This window comes from Hyperoodon ampullatus (assembly GCF_949752795.1).
Source record: "Hyperoodon ampullatus genome assembly, chromosome: 4".
In the NCBI taxonomy this organism is placed as follows: Eukaryota; Metazoa; Chordata; class Mammalia; order Artiodactyla; family Ziphiidae; genus Hyperoodon; species Hyperoodon ampullatus.
In genome coordinates, this window is record NC_136917.1 from 53992478 (window position 1) to 54006608 (window position 14131).

Below are 14131 nucleotides of genomic sequence, written 5' to 3' on the forward strand. Positions count from 1 at the left end.
TGGCCCCAATGCTGTAAAATCAGTAATATCACATACAGTTCCTAACTGAATATTCTGTTGAAAGTCAGATCTGGCTACACTAGATCTGGGTTTATAGTATAGTTAAAATATATACAACTGCTGCCTGGTAGAAATCAGCTAGAGTTGAGTGTAAGTTGTGCCCTTTAGCCAGGATAGAAATTCACCAGTTTACCACAGGCCTCACCATTCCTTATAGTCTGACATCCAGCCATTTCACTCATGTGTGGTATATACAGGATCTCCAATAACACTTAATTTGAGGATGCTATGGTTAACATGATCAAGGAACCCCAAGGGAAAGTAAAAAGAGAAAAAGTTCAAAAGGGGCTCTTTCTCCTTTAACAGAGAAAGGCTCCATGAAGGATGGCCAAAGCATCTCATGGGAGAGCTAAGATTACAGGCCTGCTGGGAAGGTGAGGTAGGAAATGAGTTGAATAAAGTAGAGGAACCACTCCCTGAACTCCACCACCTCATCCAATGTTATCCCAAATCTGAATGGGCAGGTATATGCATCCAAGCCTCCAATGAAGGATACTCTGCTGGATTTATTCTGTGAGCTTAAGTGGCTAACAGAAATACTGCTCAATTATGGAGGGCATAAGGAGCATAGCACCGTGGTCACACCAAAGCATTGATCACCTCTCATCTTTACTTTTTTAGTGACAAAAGCCAATGAGATGATGATTTCCAGTTTATAAATTTCAATATCTCACCTTAACACACAACTCAGCCTTTTAATAAGCTTCTATTAGACCGCTAAACAGACCAAGAATATTGTAGGATTTTTTAACTGAAAAAGTACGGCTCAGAAGAGGGGTTCATATTCTACTGTATAATGCATTTCACTTAAAAATATAACTATGATACATGATTCTTCTTTCAAGAATCCCTGGCTGCTCTGTAAATCAGGGCCCTTAACTCATCTCCCCCTGTCCTTTTCCCTGTATAAACCAGAACCCTCTCCTTTTTCCTCTCACTCCTTTATTACACAGAATAACCTTCCTTTTCTGCATGAACTTGGGTGCCAGTTTCACGCCTGGAACCCAGAGGCTCATTTCTCCTCTGTGGAGGTCTTATCAAATCATTTTCTCTGCAAAACCAATCTCACTATAAAAGAATCACTAAACCAACTACCAAAATTACAACATTTTATGAATATCATTGCACATGTATTCAGTATATTCCTTTTTGATAAAGAGTGTACCTTCTATATATACAGTATAAAATGAATACGCTTGAAAACATGTATCTATAATGAGTTAGCTGTCAACCAGCAGAAAGCTAAATCATAAATGAAAAGAAGGGTGTGGGGGTCCAGACGTCCCAAGAGAAGGAAAAAGAATTTATAATAAGAGAAGAAAAAAGTAGAATTGAGTCAGAATGAAGAAGATTTAGCCAACAGAAAAGGCTTAATGTGGCGGTCCTAGAGAACTCGCCCTAGAAAGAGACTCTTGGGGATTGACTTCTCCATTTCCAGATGGGAACACTGAGGTGAAGTTCTCTGTAGTAAAACACACAAATACAATTGCTGAAAAAAGAATTTTCTTTCTCTCACACAACAGTAGGGGCTACCCCATAAGCCCTTCTGGTACTCAGGTTTCACCCATCTCATGGTTCCACCATCACTTAGGACGTTGTTCTCTTCTGCAAGGTCAGCATGGCATGACATGTCATATATACGTCCTTGATCATGGGAGAGGAGAAAAACAGGAAGTTCAGGTCAAGCATTTTCCTTTTAAGCAAGTAACTTTTTATTACATGTGCTTACATTTCATGGGTGAGAAATAGGACATCTTCCAATATATATATCTGCAGAGAGATGTGCAATTGTAGGACCCAGTCATTCAACTGGAATTCTAATAGGAAAAGAAGGTACTAGGCTTTTGGAGAGACTGAGCCCACTGGTGTAGATATCAAGAATGTAAGATACTTGCCAGAGGTCCTGTACTATTCCAACTATTCTAGGGTCCAAACCAAGGGTTATGGCAATCTTCTCTGTGATATCTCTCTTCTCAAGAGCAAGGCAAAGAATCGCATGAACTGGGAAGAAATGAGACTTCAGGAAGTGAATGAAGAGATCCTAAATGAAGGCCATTCCTGAGAAGACCATAGCTGGCCCATCTGAACGTAAACAAGGCTCTAGTCAAGAAGAAAGCAGCACTGAATTTTGCTGCGCAACTGACTTAAGAGGTATTGCAGTTAAATGCATTATTGCTGGGAAGCGTTACATAAAGCAGTGTGGACCAGGAGACAAGAGCAGTCCCAAAGTGAAAACCTCTGAGAAGGAGGCTTCCCATATTTTGTATTGGGTACAAACTAAGACAGTAGAATCAAAATAAACCTGTCTCCAGGAAAATCATAGCACAGAAAAGAGATTGTGGTGACAAAGCCTACAGGCATATCATTCACATTAGCTGAGTAGAACTTTATAAGGAAAAAATTAGCTATTTTTGTTTCTTGGTAGAGCATAAAGACCACAAGACTGGCCACAGGCTATTGAAAGAAATTAAGAGTCAAAGGGATTGTCATCCCAGATTCCTCTGCTTGCCTTTCTACCACACACAGGCAAATTCCATTTTCATTAAAAAGAAATGAAAAACTAAAGGTTCTAGTGTGAGATCTCATTTTAGCAAAAGAAGTTAGATCTATAAAGAAATCTGAATTCAATTACCTTCTCCCTTCCACTTAGTCTATACTGCAACATTATGAGGTGATGCTATTTTATCTTGTGACTCTTCTTACCATGTCAAATATTAACCTTGCTATCCAATCTCACTCTCCTAAATTGCTAAAAATATTAGATTTTAATGTCTTCAAGGTTGAAGTTATAATCTCTACTACATTCCAGAGTACTTAGAAGAATGTATCAGATATCATTCATTGCTGTCTCTTCCAAAGCATGAGGATGGTACAGATCCTAATTGAGATGATGCTTCCAATCTCAATAATTTCTTACTGGAATTCTAGCATTTTGGTTTTGAAATATTTGTCATGTTATAGGCTGAATAATGCTCCTCCCCACAAGATGTCCACATCCCAATCTCCAAAACCTGTGAATATGTTACTTTATGTGGCACAAGACACTTTTCCCATATGATTAAGTAAAGATCTTGAGCTGGGGAGATTCTCCTAGATTATGCATGTGGGCCCTATATGTAATCATAAAGGTCCATATATGAAGGAAGAAAGAGGGAGAACATGATGTAATGACTAAAATAGAGACTGAAGGGGGATTCAAGATGGCGGAGGAGTAGGAGGACGTGGAGTTCATCTCTCTCCACAGATGCATCAGGAATACATCTACAGATGCAACAATTCTCACAGAACACCGGCTGAAAACTAGCAGAAGACCTTGGACACCAGAAGGACTACAAAGATCCCTGCATAACTGGGTAGGACAAAAAAAGAAGGGAGAAGGAGGAGGAGAGGAAGTGGGACAGGACCTGCACCCTGGGGCAGGGGAGCTGAAGCAGAGGAGAGGTTCCCGAATTCAGGGAAACCCCTCTCTGACTGGGAAATCAATTGGGATGGAAGGGAAGCATTTGAGGCTGTCAGAAGAGAGTGAAGCGGCCAATGGGTGGCAGACGGGACAGAGTGAGAAATACACAGATGGTCCATACCGTGCTCCAACGTGCCCTGGACTGGGACGTGTGTTCACAGGTGTGCAAGGGGGCTGGGAGCTGGTGCGTGGGCATTGGGAGCTGGTGCGTGGGGACTGGAGAACAGGCCCGGAGTGAGAACTGCTGTTGGCTATGGGGAGACGGACTGAGGGGACAGGAGCAAGGAACTCTGCAGCAGGGAATGCCTATGGAAGAAGACCGGACTGCCATGGAAGCAGGGCACCATTGCTGAGTCACATGCAGGGGGAGGAGCCACTATTGTAGCCCCTCCCTCCCCACATGCTGGTGCCTGCCAATGAACAATAAAAGAAGCCCCCTCAGGACTGGCCCTCAAGTGCCGGCTGCAGGGCCAAAAAGAAAAAAAGCCCTCTCAGGCCTGGCCCTCACACACCTGCTACCGGGCACCAGAAAAGGCCCTCACTAGGGCCATATCTCTTGCGCCCGTGGCTGCCGGCTTCCCTGCGCATTTGGTGCTGCTGGGGCTCCCGCGTTCCAAGCAGTCATACTACTTCTGTACCCTGTCCTCACTGGGGCAGACCCAAGAGCTCCAAGGCAGCCTCAGGACCAGACTCCTGTGGGTGGACCATATGCAGGGGTGGGGATAAAACCAAAGCTGAACCCCAGGTTGGGGCGACTAAGGAAGAATACTGAAAATCTTTCCGTCAGCTGTACGAGCTGCAGATTAAATCCCTGCGATAAGCTAGGTAGACCCTGTGTTTATGGAATATGTGAGTAGACAATGAGTGTTCCCACAAATAAAAACGGTCTAGCTCTGGCAGCTGTGGACTTTGGGGGCAGCACATGCAGAAATTAGAGCAGATCAGAGTCTGAGTGGTCCTCACAGGGCCCACAGCAGGTCCAGAGATCAGCCCAGAGGCAGAGCAGAGGCTCTTGGGGAGCCGGAGGTGGGCTGTGTCTCATGGCATGTGCAAGGACACTTACAGCTGAGACCCCAGGGGAACAAAATTATTACTATTAATTTTATTATGTTTTAATTCATTCTGTTGTTGATCCTGGCTTTTTTTTTTTTTTTTAGTCCTTTTTTCTTTCTTTTTTTTGTTTGTTGTTGTTTTAGTATTTTTTTTTTTTAGTCTTTTGGGATCTTCATGTTCTATAACATATTTTTTATTTTTATTTTTTTATATATTTCTATTTTTACTTTGCTTTTCTGTCATTCTGTCTTCTTTCCCCTTTCTCTTTTTTCTTTTTTATCATTTTTGTCAGTTTGTTTTGTTTCTTTGCTTCTTTCTTCAGTTGGCACTCTGCTTTCATTTTGTTTTTTGGTTCTGTGTTTTTGACAGTTTCCTTTTTAACTGTCTGATTTCATTCTTGGGTTCCTTTGTTTGTCTGGTTGTTCTCTTGCTTTTTAATTTATTGGGTTCTGTTTTTGTTTCTTTTGTGTGTGTGTGTGTGTGCTTCCTTGTTTCTTTTTTTGTTTGATTTTGATTTACTTTTTACCATTTGTCTGGGGTTTTGTTGACTAAACCCAACTAAACTTTTTCTTTTCGTTTTTTTTTAAATCCCCTTTATTGCTGGGATGAGCAACTGGCAGGGTCTTGGTTCTTTGACCGGAAGTCAGGCCTGAGGGTCTGGGGTAGGAGCACCAAGGCGAGGACGCTGGACCACTACAGAATTCCTGGCCCAAGGGAAGATTAATTGCTCTCACAGAAACCTCTATCTGAATCCAAGACCTGGCTCCACCCAATTGCCAGCAGCTCCCAGCACTGGACGCCTCACACCAAACAACAAACAAGACAGAAACACAAACCCACCCATAACCACACAGACTACCTAAAGTCATACTAAGCTAACAGACACCCCCAAACACACCACCTGACATGGCCCCGCTCATCAGAAGGAAATGACTCAGCTCCACCCACCAGACTCAGGCGCCAGTCCCCCCAATCAGGAAGCCTACACACGGCCACGGGACCAACCTCACCACCGGGGGCAGAGAGCAGAAGCAAGAGGAACTAAAACCCTGAAGCCTAGGGAAAGAAGACCTCAAATACTGTAAATGAGACAAAATGAGAAGACAGAGAAATATCTTGTAGGCAAAGGAGCAAGACAAAAACCCACAAGAACAAATAAATGAAGAGGAAATAGGCAAACTACCTGAAAAAGAATTCAGAGTAATGATAGTAAAGGTGATCCAAAGTCTCAGAAATAGAATAGAGAAAATACAAGAAACATTCAACAATGACCTAAAAGAACTAAAGAGTAAATAAACAGTAATGAACAACACAATAACTGAAATTAAAAACACTCTAGAAGGAATCAATAGAAGAATAACTGAGGCAGAAGAACAGATAAGTGAGCTGGAAGATATAATGGTGGAAACAAATGTCGCAGGGCAGAATAAAGAAAAGAGAATGAACAGAATGGAGGACAGTTAATGGGACAACATTAACTGCACCAACATTCGAATTACAGGTGTCCCAGAAGAAGAAGAAAAAAAGAAAGAGTCTGAGAAAACATTTGAAGAGATTATAGTTGAAAACTTCCTCAACATGGGAAAGGAAATAGTCAAGTCCAGGAAGCACAGAGAGTCCCATACAGGATAAACCCAGGAAGAAACACGCCGAGACACGTATTAATCAAACTAACAAAAATTAAACACAAATAAAAAATATTAAAAGCAGCAAGGGAAAAGCAACAAATAACATGCAAGGGAATCCCCATAAGGTGAACAGCTGATCTTTCAGCAGAAACTCTACAGGCCAAAAGGGAGTGTCAAGATACATTTAAAGTGATTAAAGGGAAAAAGCTGCAACCAAGATTACTCTACCCAGTAAGGATCTCATTCAGATTTGATGGAGAAATTAAAACGTTTACAGACAAGCAAAAGCTGAGAGAGTTCAGCACCACCAAACCAGCTTTACAACAAATGCTAAAGAAACTTCTCTAGTCAAGAAACACAACTGAAGGAAAAGAACTACAATAATGAACCCAAAACAATTAAGAAAATGGGAATAGGAACATACATATCAATATTTACCTTAAATGTAAATGGAATATATGCTCCCACCAAAAGACACAGATTGGCTGAATGGATACAAAAACAAGACCCATATATATGCTGTCTACAAGAGACCCACTTCAGACCTAGAGACACATACAGACTGAAAGTAAGGGGATGGAAAAAGATATTCCATGCAAATGGAAACCAAAAGAAAGCTGGAGTAGCAATTCTCATATCAGACAAAATAGACTTTAAAATAAAGACTACTAGAAGAGACAAAGAAGGACACTACATAATGATCAAGGGATCGATCCAAGAAGAAGATTTAACAATTGTAAATATTTATGCACCCAACATAGGAGCACCTCAATACATAAGGCAAATACTAACAGCCATAAAAGGGGAAATCGAAAGTAACACATTCATAGTAGGGGACTTTAACACCCCACTTTCACCAATGGACAGATCATCCAAAATGAAAATAAATAAGGAAACACAAGCTTTAAATGACACATTAAACAAGATGGACTTAATTGATATTTATAGGACATTCCATCCAAAAACAACAGAATACACATTCTTCTCAAGTGCTCATGGAACATTCTCCAGGATAGATATCTTGGGTCACAAATCAAGCCTTGGTAAATTTAAGAAAATTGAAATTGTATCATGTATCTTTTCCAACCACAATGCTATGAGACTAGATATCAATTACAGGAAAAGATCTGTAAAATATACAAACACATGGAGGCTAAACAATACACTACTTAATAACGAAGTGATCACTGAAGAAATCAAAGAGGAAATTAAAAAATACCTAGAAACAAATGACAATGGAGACACGACAACCCAAAACCTATGGGATGCAGCAAAAGCAGTTATAAGAGGGAAGTTTATAGCAATACAATCCCACCTTAAGAAACAGGAAACATCTCGAATAAACAACCTAACCTTGCACCTAAAGCAATTAGAGAAAGAAGAACAAAAACACCCCAAAGTTAGCAGAAGGAAAGAAATCATAAAAATCAGATCAGAAATAAATGAAAAAGAAATGAAGGAAACGATAGCAAAGATCAATAAAACTAAAAGCTGGTTCTTTGAGAAGATAAACAAAATTGATAAACCATTAGCCAGACTCATCAAGAAAAAAAGGGAGAAGACTCAAATCAATAGAATTAGAAATGAAAAAGGAGAGGTAACAACTGACACTGCAGAAATACAAAAGATCATGAGAGATTACTACAAGCAACTCTATGCCAATGAAATGGACAACCTAGAAGAAATGGACAAATTCTTAGAAAAGCACAACCTGCCAAGATCGAATCAGGAAGAAATAGAAAATATGAACAGACCAATCACAAGCACTGAAATTGAAACTGTGATAAAAAATCTTCCAACAAACAAAAGCCCAGGACCAGATGGCTTCACAGGGGAATTCTATCAAACATTTAGAGAAGAGCTAACACCTATCCTTCTCAAACTCTTCCAAAATATAGCAGAGGGAGGAACACTCCCAAACTCATTCTACAAGGCCACCATCACCTTGGATGTCAGACAAGGATGTCACAAAGAAAGAAAACTACAGGCCAATATCACTGATGAACATAGATGCAAAAATCCTCAACAAAATACTAGCAAACAGAATCCAACAGCACATTAAAAGAATCAAACACCATGATCAAGTGGGGTTTATTCCAGGAATGCAAGGATTCTTCAATATACGCAAATCAATCAACGTGATACACCATATTAACAAATTGAAGGAGAAAAACCATATGATCATCTCAATAGATGCAGAGAAAGCTTTTGACAAAATTCAACACCCATTTATGATAAAAACCCTGCAGAAAGGAGGCATAGAGGGAACTTTCCTCAACATAATAAAGGCCATATATGACAAACCCACAGCAAACATTGTCCTCAATGGTGAAAAACTGAAAGCATTTCCACTAAGATCAGGAACAAGACAAGGTTGCCCACTCTCACCACTCTTATTCAACATAGTTTTGGAAGTTTTAGCCACAGCAATCAGAGAAGAAAAGGAAATAAAAGGAATCCAAATCGGAAAAGAAGAAGTAAAGCTGTCACTGTTTGCAGATGACATGATACTATACATAGAGAATCCTAAAGATGCTACCAGAAAACTACTAGAGCTAATCAATTAATTTGGTAAAGTAGCAGGATACAAAATTAATGCACAGAAATCTCTGGCATTCCTATATACTAATGATGAAAAATCTGAAAGTGAAATCAGGAAAACACTCCCATTTACCATTGCAACAAAAAGAAAAAAATATCTAAGAATAAACCTACCTAAGGAGACAAAAGACCTGTATGCAGAAAATTAGAAGACACTGATGAAAGAAATTAAAGATGATACAAATAGATGGAGAGATATACCATGTTCTTGGATGGGAAGAATTAACATTGTGAAAATGACTCTACTACCCAAAGCAATCCACAGATTCAATGCAATCCCTATCAAACTACCACTGGCATTTTTCACAGAACTAGAACAAAAAATTTCACAATTTGTATGGCAACACAAAAGACCCCAAAGAGCCAAAGAAATCTTGAGAACGAAAAATGGAGCTGGAGGAATCAGGCTCCCTGACTTCAGAGTATACTACAAAGCTACAGTAATCAAGACAGTATGGTACTGGCACAAAAACAGAAAGATAGATCAATGGAACAGGATAGAAAGCCCAGAGATAAACCCACGCACATATGGTCACCTTATCTTTGATAAAGGAGGCAGGAATGTACAGTGGAGAAAGGACAGTCTCTTCAATAAGTGGTGCTGGGAAAACTGGACAGGGACATGTAAAAGTATGAGATTAGATCACTCCCTAACACCATACATAGAAATAAGCTCAAAATGGATTAAAGACCTAAATGTAAGGCCAGACACTATCAAACTCTTAGAGGACAACATAGGCAGAACACTCTATGACATAAATCACAGCAAGATCCTTTTTGACCCACCTCCTAGAGAAATGGAAATAAAGACAAAAATAAACACATGGGACCTAATGAAACTTCAAAGCTTTTGCACAGCAAAGGAAACCATAAACAAGACCAAAAGACAACCCTTAGAATGGGAGAAAATATTTGCAAATGAAGCAACTGACAAAGGATTAATCTCCAAAATTTGTAAGCAGCTCATGCAGCTCAATAACAAAAAAATAAACAACCCAATCCAAAAATGGGCAGAAGACCTAAATAGACATTTCTCCATAGAAGATATACAGACTGCCAACAAACACATGAAAGGATGCTCAACATCTTTAATCATTAGAGAAATGCAAATCAAAACTACAATGAGATGTCATCTCACACCAGTCAGAATGGCCATCATCAAGAAATCTAGAAACAATAAATGCTGGAGAGGGTGTGGAAAAAAGGGAACACTCTTGCACTGCTGGTGGGAATGTGAATTGGTACAGCCACTATGGAGAACAGTATGGAGGTTCCTTAAAAAACTACAAATAGAACTACCATATGACCCAGCAATCCCACTACTGGGCATATACCCTGAGAAAAACATAATTCAAAAAGAGTCATGTACCAAAATGTTCATAGCAGCCCTATTTACAATAGCCCGGAGATGGAAACAACCTAAGTGTCCATCATTGGATGAATGGATAAAGAAGATGTGGCACATATATACAATGGAATATTACTCAGCCATAAAAAGAAATGAAATTGAGCTATTTGTAATGAGGTGGATGGACCTAGAGTCTGTCATACAGAGTGAAGTAAGTCAGAAAGAGAAAGACAAATACTGTATGCTGACACACATATATGGAATTTAAGGGAAAAAATGTCATGAAGAACATAGGGGTAAGACAGGAATAAAGACACAGACCTACTAAAGAATGGACTTGAGGATATGGGGAGGGGGAAGGGTAAGCTGTGACAAAGCGAAAGAGAGGCATGGACATATATACACTACCAAACGTAAGGTAGATAGCTAGTGGGAAGCAGCCGTATAGCACAGGGAGATCAGCTCGGTGCTTTGTGACCGCCTGGAGGGGTGGGATAGGGAAGGTGGGAGGGAGGGAGACGCAAGAGGGAGGGGATATGGGAACATATGTATATGTATAACTGATTAATTTTGTTATAAAGCAGAAACTAACAGCAACAAAAAAAACCCATATGTTCATCTGTGAATCACCTAAAATCATTTCACGTACCCCCAGTGGTATGCCTTTGACACCTGCAAAATGCTTTATTAGAGTATGAATGACAAATGCCTTTTACCAGGGGTATTAGGTTTAGATTGAATGAAAAATCCCTAACATCTTTTAAGCTACTTGCTATTTTCTTATAACAACGTGCATTTCAGAAGTGTCAGGGAATGGATGCCAAAGGTAAGAAAACATTTCACAGCACATTAATCTTAAACCAAAGGAATGGGAAGATCCCTTAATTGTAATTCCATACATCTTGGAGGCTGGGAGAATTTCTCCATGCTCCTGAAATAATCATATAATAATAGCGTGGTAATAATAACAGGAATGACGGCTGTATACTGCATGTTGACTGTTGCCAGGCTTCAGAGAGCTACCCTATCTTCCCTTTATTTGTATGCCCGCCTGCATCACTGGCTGCCATATCGTACAGCGGACCTGGGAGACCTTTTTCATGCCTGCCCTTATTTCATCTTTAAAAACAAACAGTAGGGGGGAAAATAGCCAAACCAAGCTTGATGCACTGTGTCTCTCAGCCTTCAGCGCAAAACCCCATTTCATGCTTCAGAGCCTTGACTGTGACACGGAGCTCAGGTTGCCAAGCAGGGTGGGAGCTGGGCCCCAGATGAGCTCCCGCCACAGACTGACTGCGGCTAAATGGGCCCTGTGTGCAGCACGGCCACTTCCTGCAGGTGCAGAGCTGCTGTCTGGCTCCTTCTGTCTCTCAGAGGAGCAAGCAGAGAGGGGGTAATATGAGCTACGTATCCAGCACAATGGTCCCTGGGACTCACTGTATCTTCCAGGATGATGGGGCAGTTCTCAGTTCCAGCTGGCTGAAGTGTAACATCTCATTTGATGAACAACTTGGGTTTAGGCCTCTTACAAACAGACCAGGGTTCAAATCCTGGCTCTGCTGATGACTGATTGGTATTATTTTGAACCAGACTCTCTAAGCCTTAATTTCCTCATTTGTAACTGAGAGATGCAAGAGTCTTTACTTCCTAGGACCCCTTGATGATTCTGGTGGAGTGACTGTGAAGCATGGTGCCTAGTGCATAGTGACTTGGTTTCCTGACTGCTGTAACTACATACCAGAAACACAGTGACTGAAAACAACAGCCATGTGTCATCTCACAGTTTGCACAGGTCAGAAGTCCAGGGTCAGAAGTCCAGGCACAGTGAGGCTTGACTAGGTTCTCTACTGAGGGTCTCACAAGCCAAAATCAAAGTGTTGTCTGCACTGAGTTTTTACCTGGAGGCGCTGGGAGAGAATTCACTCCCAAGCCCATTCAGGTGGTTGGTAGAATTCAGATCCCTGTGACTGTAGGTCTGAGGTCCCCATTTCCTTGCTGCCTGTCAGCTGGGGCCACCCTCTGCTCCACCTAGAGCATCTAGAAATCAGCCTTGCCCAGTACCCACCCCACACCCTGTCTTTCTCCTCTATTTTTAAGGGCTCATGTAATTGGGCCCTCCCAGATAATCCAGAATAATCTCCCTATTTTAAGGTCAACTGATTAATTTTAATGCCACCTGCAACTTCCCTTTGCCATGTAACTAACATATTTGTGAGTGTAACACCAGGGGCAAATGTTATGGGGGCCAGAAATCTGCCTACCATCATCATTCTATATTAATTATTGTTCATAGGCCAGCTCTACAAAGGAGCACAGTTTATTTACCATGACTGCCTACAATGCATAGAGATTAAAAACCATACTCATAATCCCTCACTTTAATCTTTGCAATAGCTCCTGAGTAGGGGAGGTAGCATTGTTATTCCCATTCTACAGATGTTAGAATGTATTCGAAGGGTTTAATATCTGGAGATTTGAAAAGATTCCGGGGGTATGGTGAAAAAAAAACAACAACAGATTACTTTCCTCAGTGGGAATTTATGGCAAGGAACATTGGGGCCATAAGTTGTGGCCTCCTTAGGGGCACACAAGGTTACTCTGGGTCTCAGAGTACCTTCTGAGACTGAGATGCATGGCAGTGGCCAACGTAGAAAGCCAGCTCTCCTGGTTGTGAGTAATGGAAATCCCCTTGACACAACATTAAAAAAAAGGAAAAAAAGGTTTGCAGACATACTATTAGAATACAAAGGACTCTCACATAACCCATAACCAAAGACTAGAACCAGACACAAGAAAGCCTCAGAAATACAAGCAGCCACTCCTGCGATGTCACTCATCTTTGCACAGATGTTTCATTCTTTACTTTTGGCAAAGCTGCCTCCTTGCACCGTCCCACACCCACCCTTCCCCCAGATCCAGAGTTTACGTGTCTGCAGTTCAAGTGACCAACTTGACGAGTGCTTCTAAGTTCAAATTCTAAATTCATGGGGGGTCATTTAAGCCAGCTGTCCATCTCTGTTCTAATCAGCTACAACCAGAGGGCCAGTCATGCAGGACGGCCATGGCTGCCAGGCCCAAATATGTGTGTGAATGTATGAAGCAGAGCACACCTCTCAGGGAGGCAGAGACCGTGAGCTGGGTAGATAATGCCAAAGGGCATTTCTCAGCATTCTTCTCAATATAGCCAGAACTCAAAGGATCCACTTGTTCTATGTATTTTTCTGAGCAATCTCATTTCCTACAGTGAGGATCTGACTGGATCTGATTGTCACCATCCATGTGATCAGGCTAGAAACTTGTGCTGAGTAGCTTTGGGTGATAGGTCTCCTTCATAGTCAGCCCACATATGGCCACATATGATTGGTTTGCACCTCTGCTCAGTCTGTATTTTTGTTTGTTTGTTTTGTTTTTTGTTTTTTGGGGTTTTTTTGCGGTACGCGGGCCTCTCACTGTTGTGGCCTCTCCCGGATGCACAGGCTCCGGATGCACAGGCTCGGCGGCCATGGCTCATGGGCCCAGCCGCTCCACGGCACGTGGGATCCTCCTGGACCGGGGCACAAACCCGTGTCCCCTGCATCGGCAGGCGGACTCTCAACCACTGCACCACCAGGGAAGCCCTGCTCAGTCTGTTTTGAGTAGGGCAGCAGGATTGGTTTCCTTCCAGACACAGCGTAGACTCCTGAGAGACCTCCTTCTGGTCTACAGGCACAGCTGCATCTTGAAGCTCCATAGACTGCCCACAAATAGAGCTGGATCTTTATCCCAGGTGTTAGAACTCCAAATTCCTTATTCCTCCAATTCACTCTATTAGAAAAGTTATGGGAATTCATGGAAACATCTCAAAACCACATGATCCATTTAAAGCAAATAATGATAGTAAAGGATGTCAGGGGACATACGTATATTGCTTAAGGAATGTCTGGCACAAAAACCAGTGGTCTGGCCATTTAATATCCTTACACTCTCCTTTGGGATCTGCAG

The 14131-nt window shown here is 41.5% G+C and overlaps 1 protein-coding gene across 1 annotated transcript in view; it reads right to left on the minus strand.

The window, feature by feature from the left end:
- KCTD16 (potassium channel tetramerization domain containing 16) overlaps nt 1-14131 on the minus strand; it is a gene marked incomplete at both ends in the record, with an annotated part of 288776 nt that overhangs the window by 101336 nt on the left and 173309 nt on the right. The window lies entirely within an intron of this gene.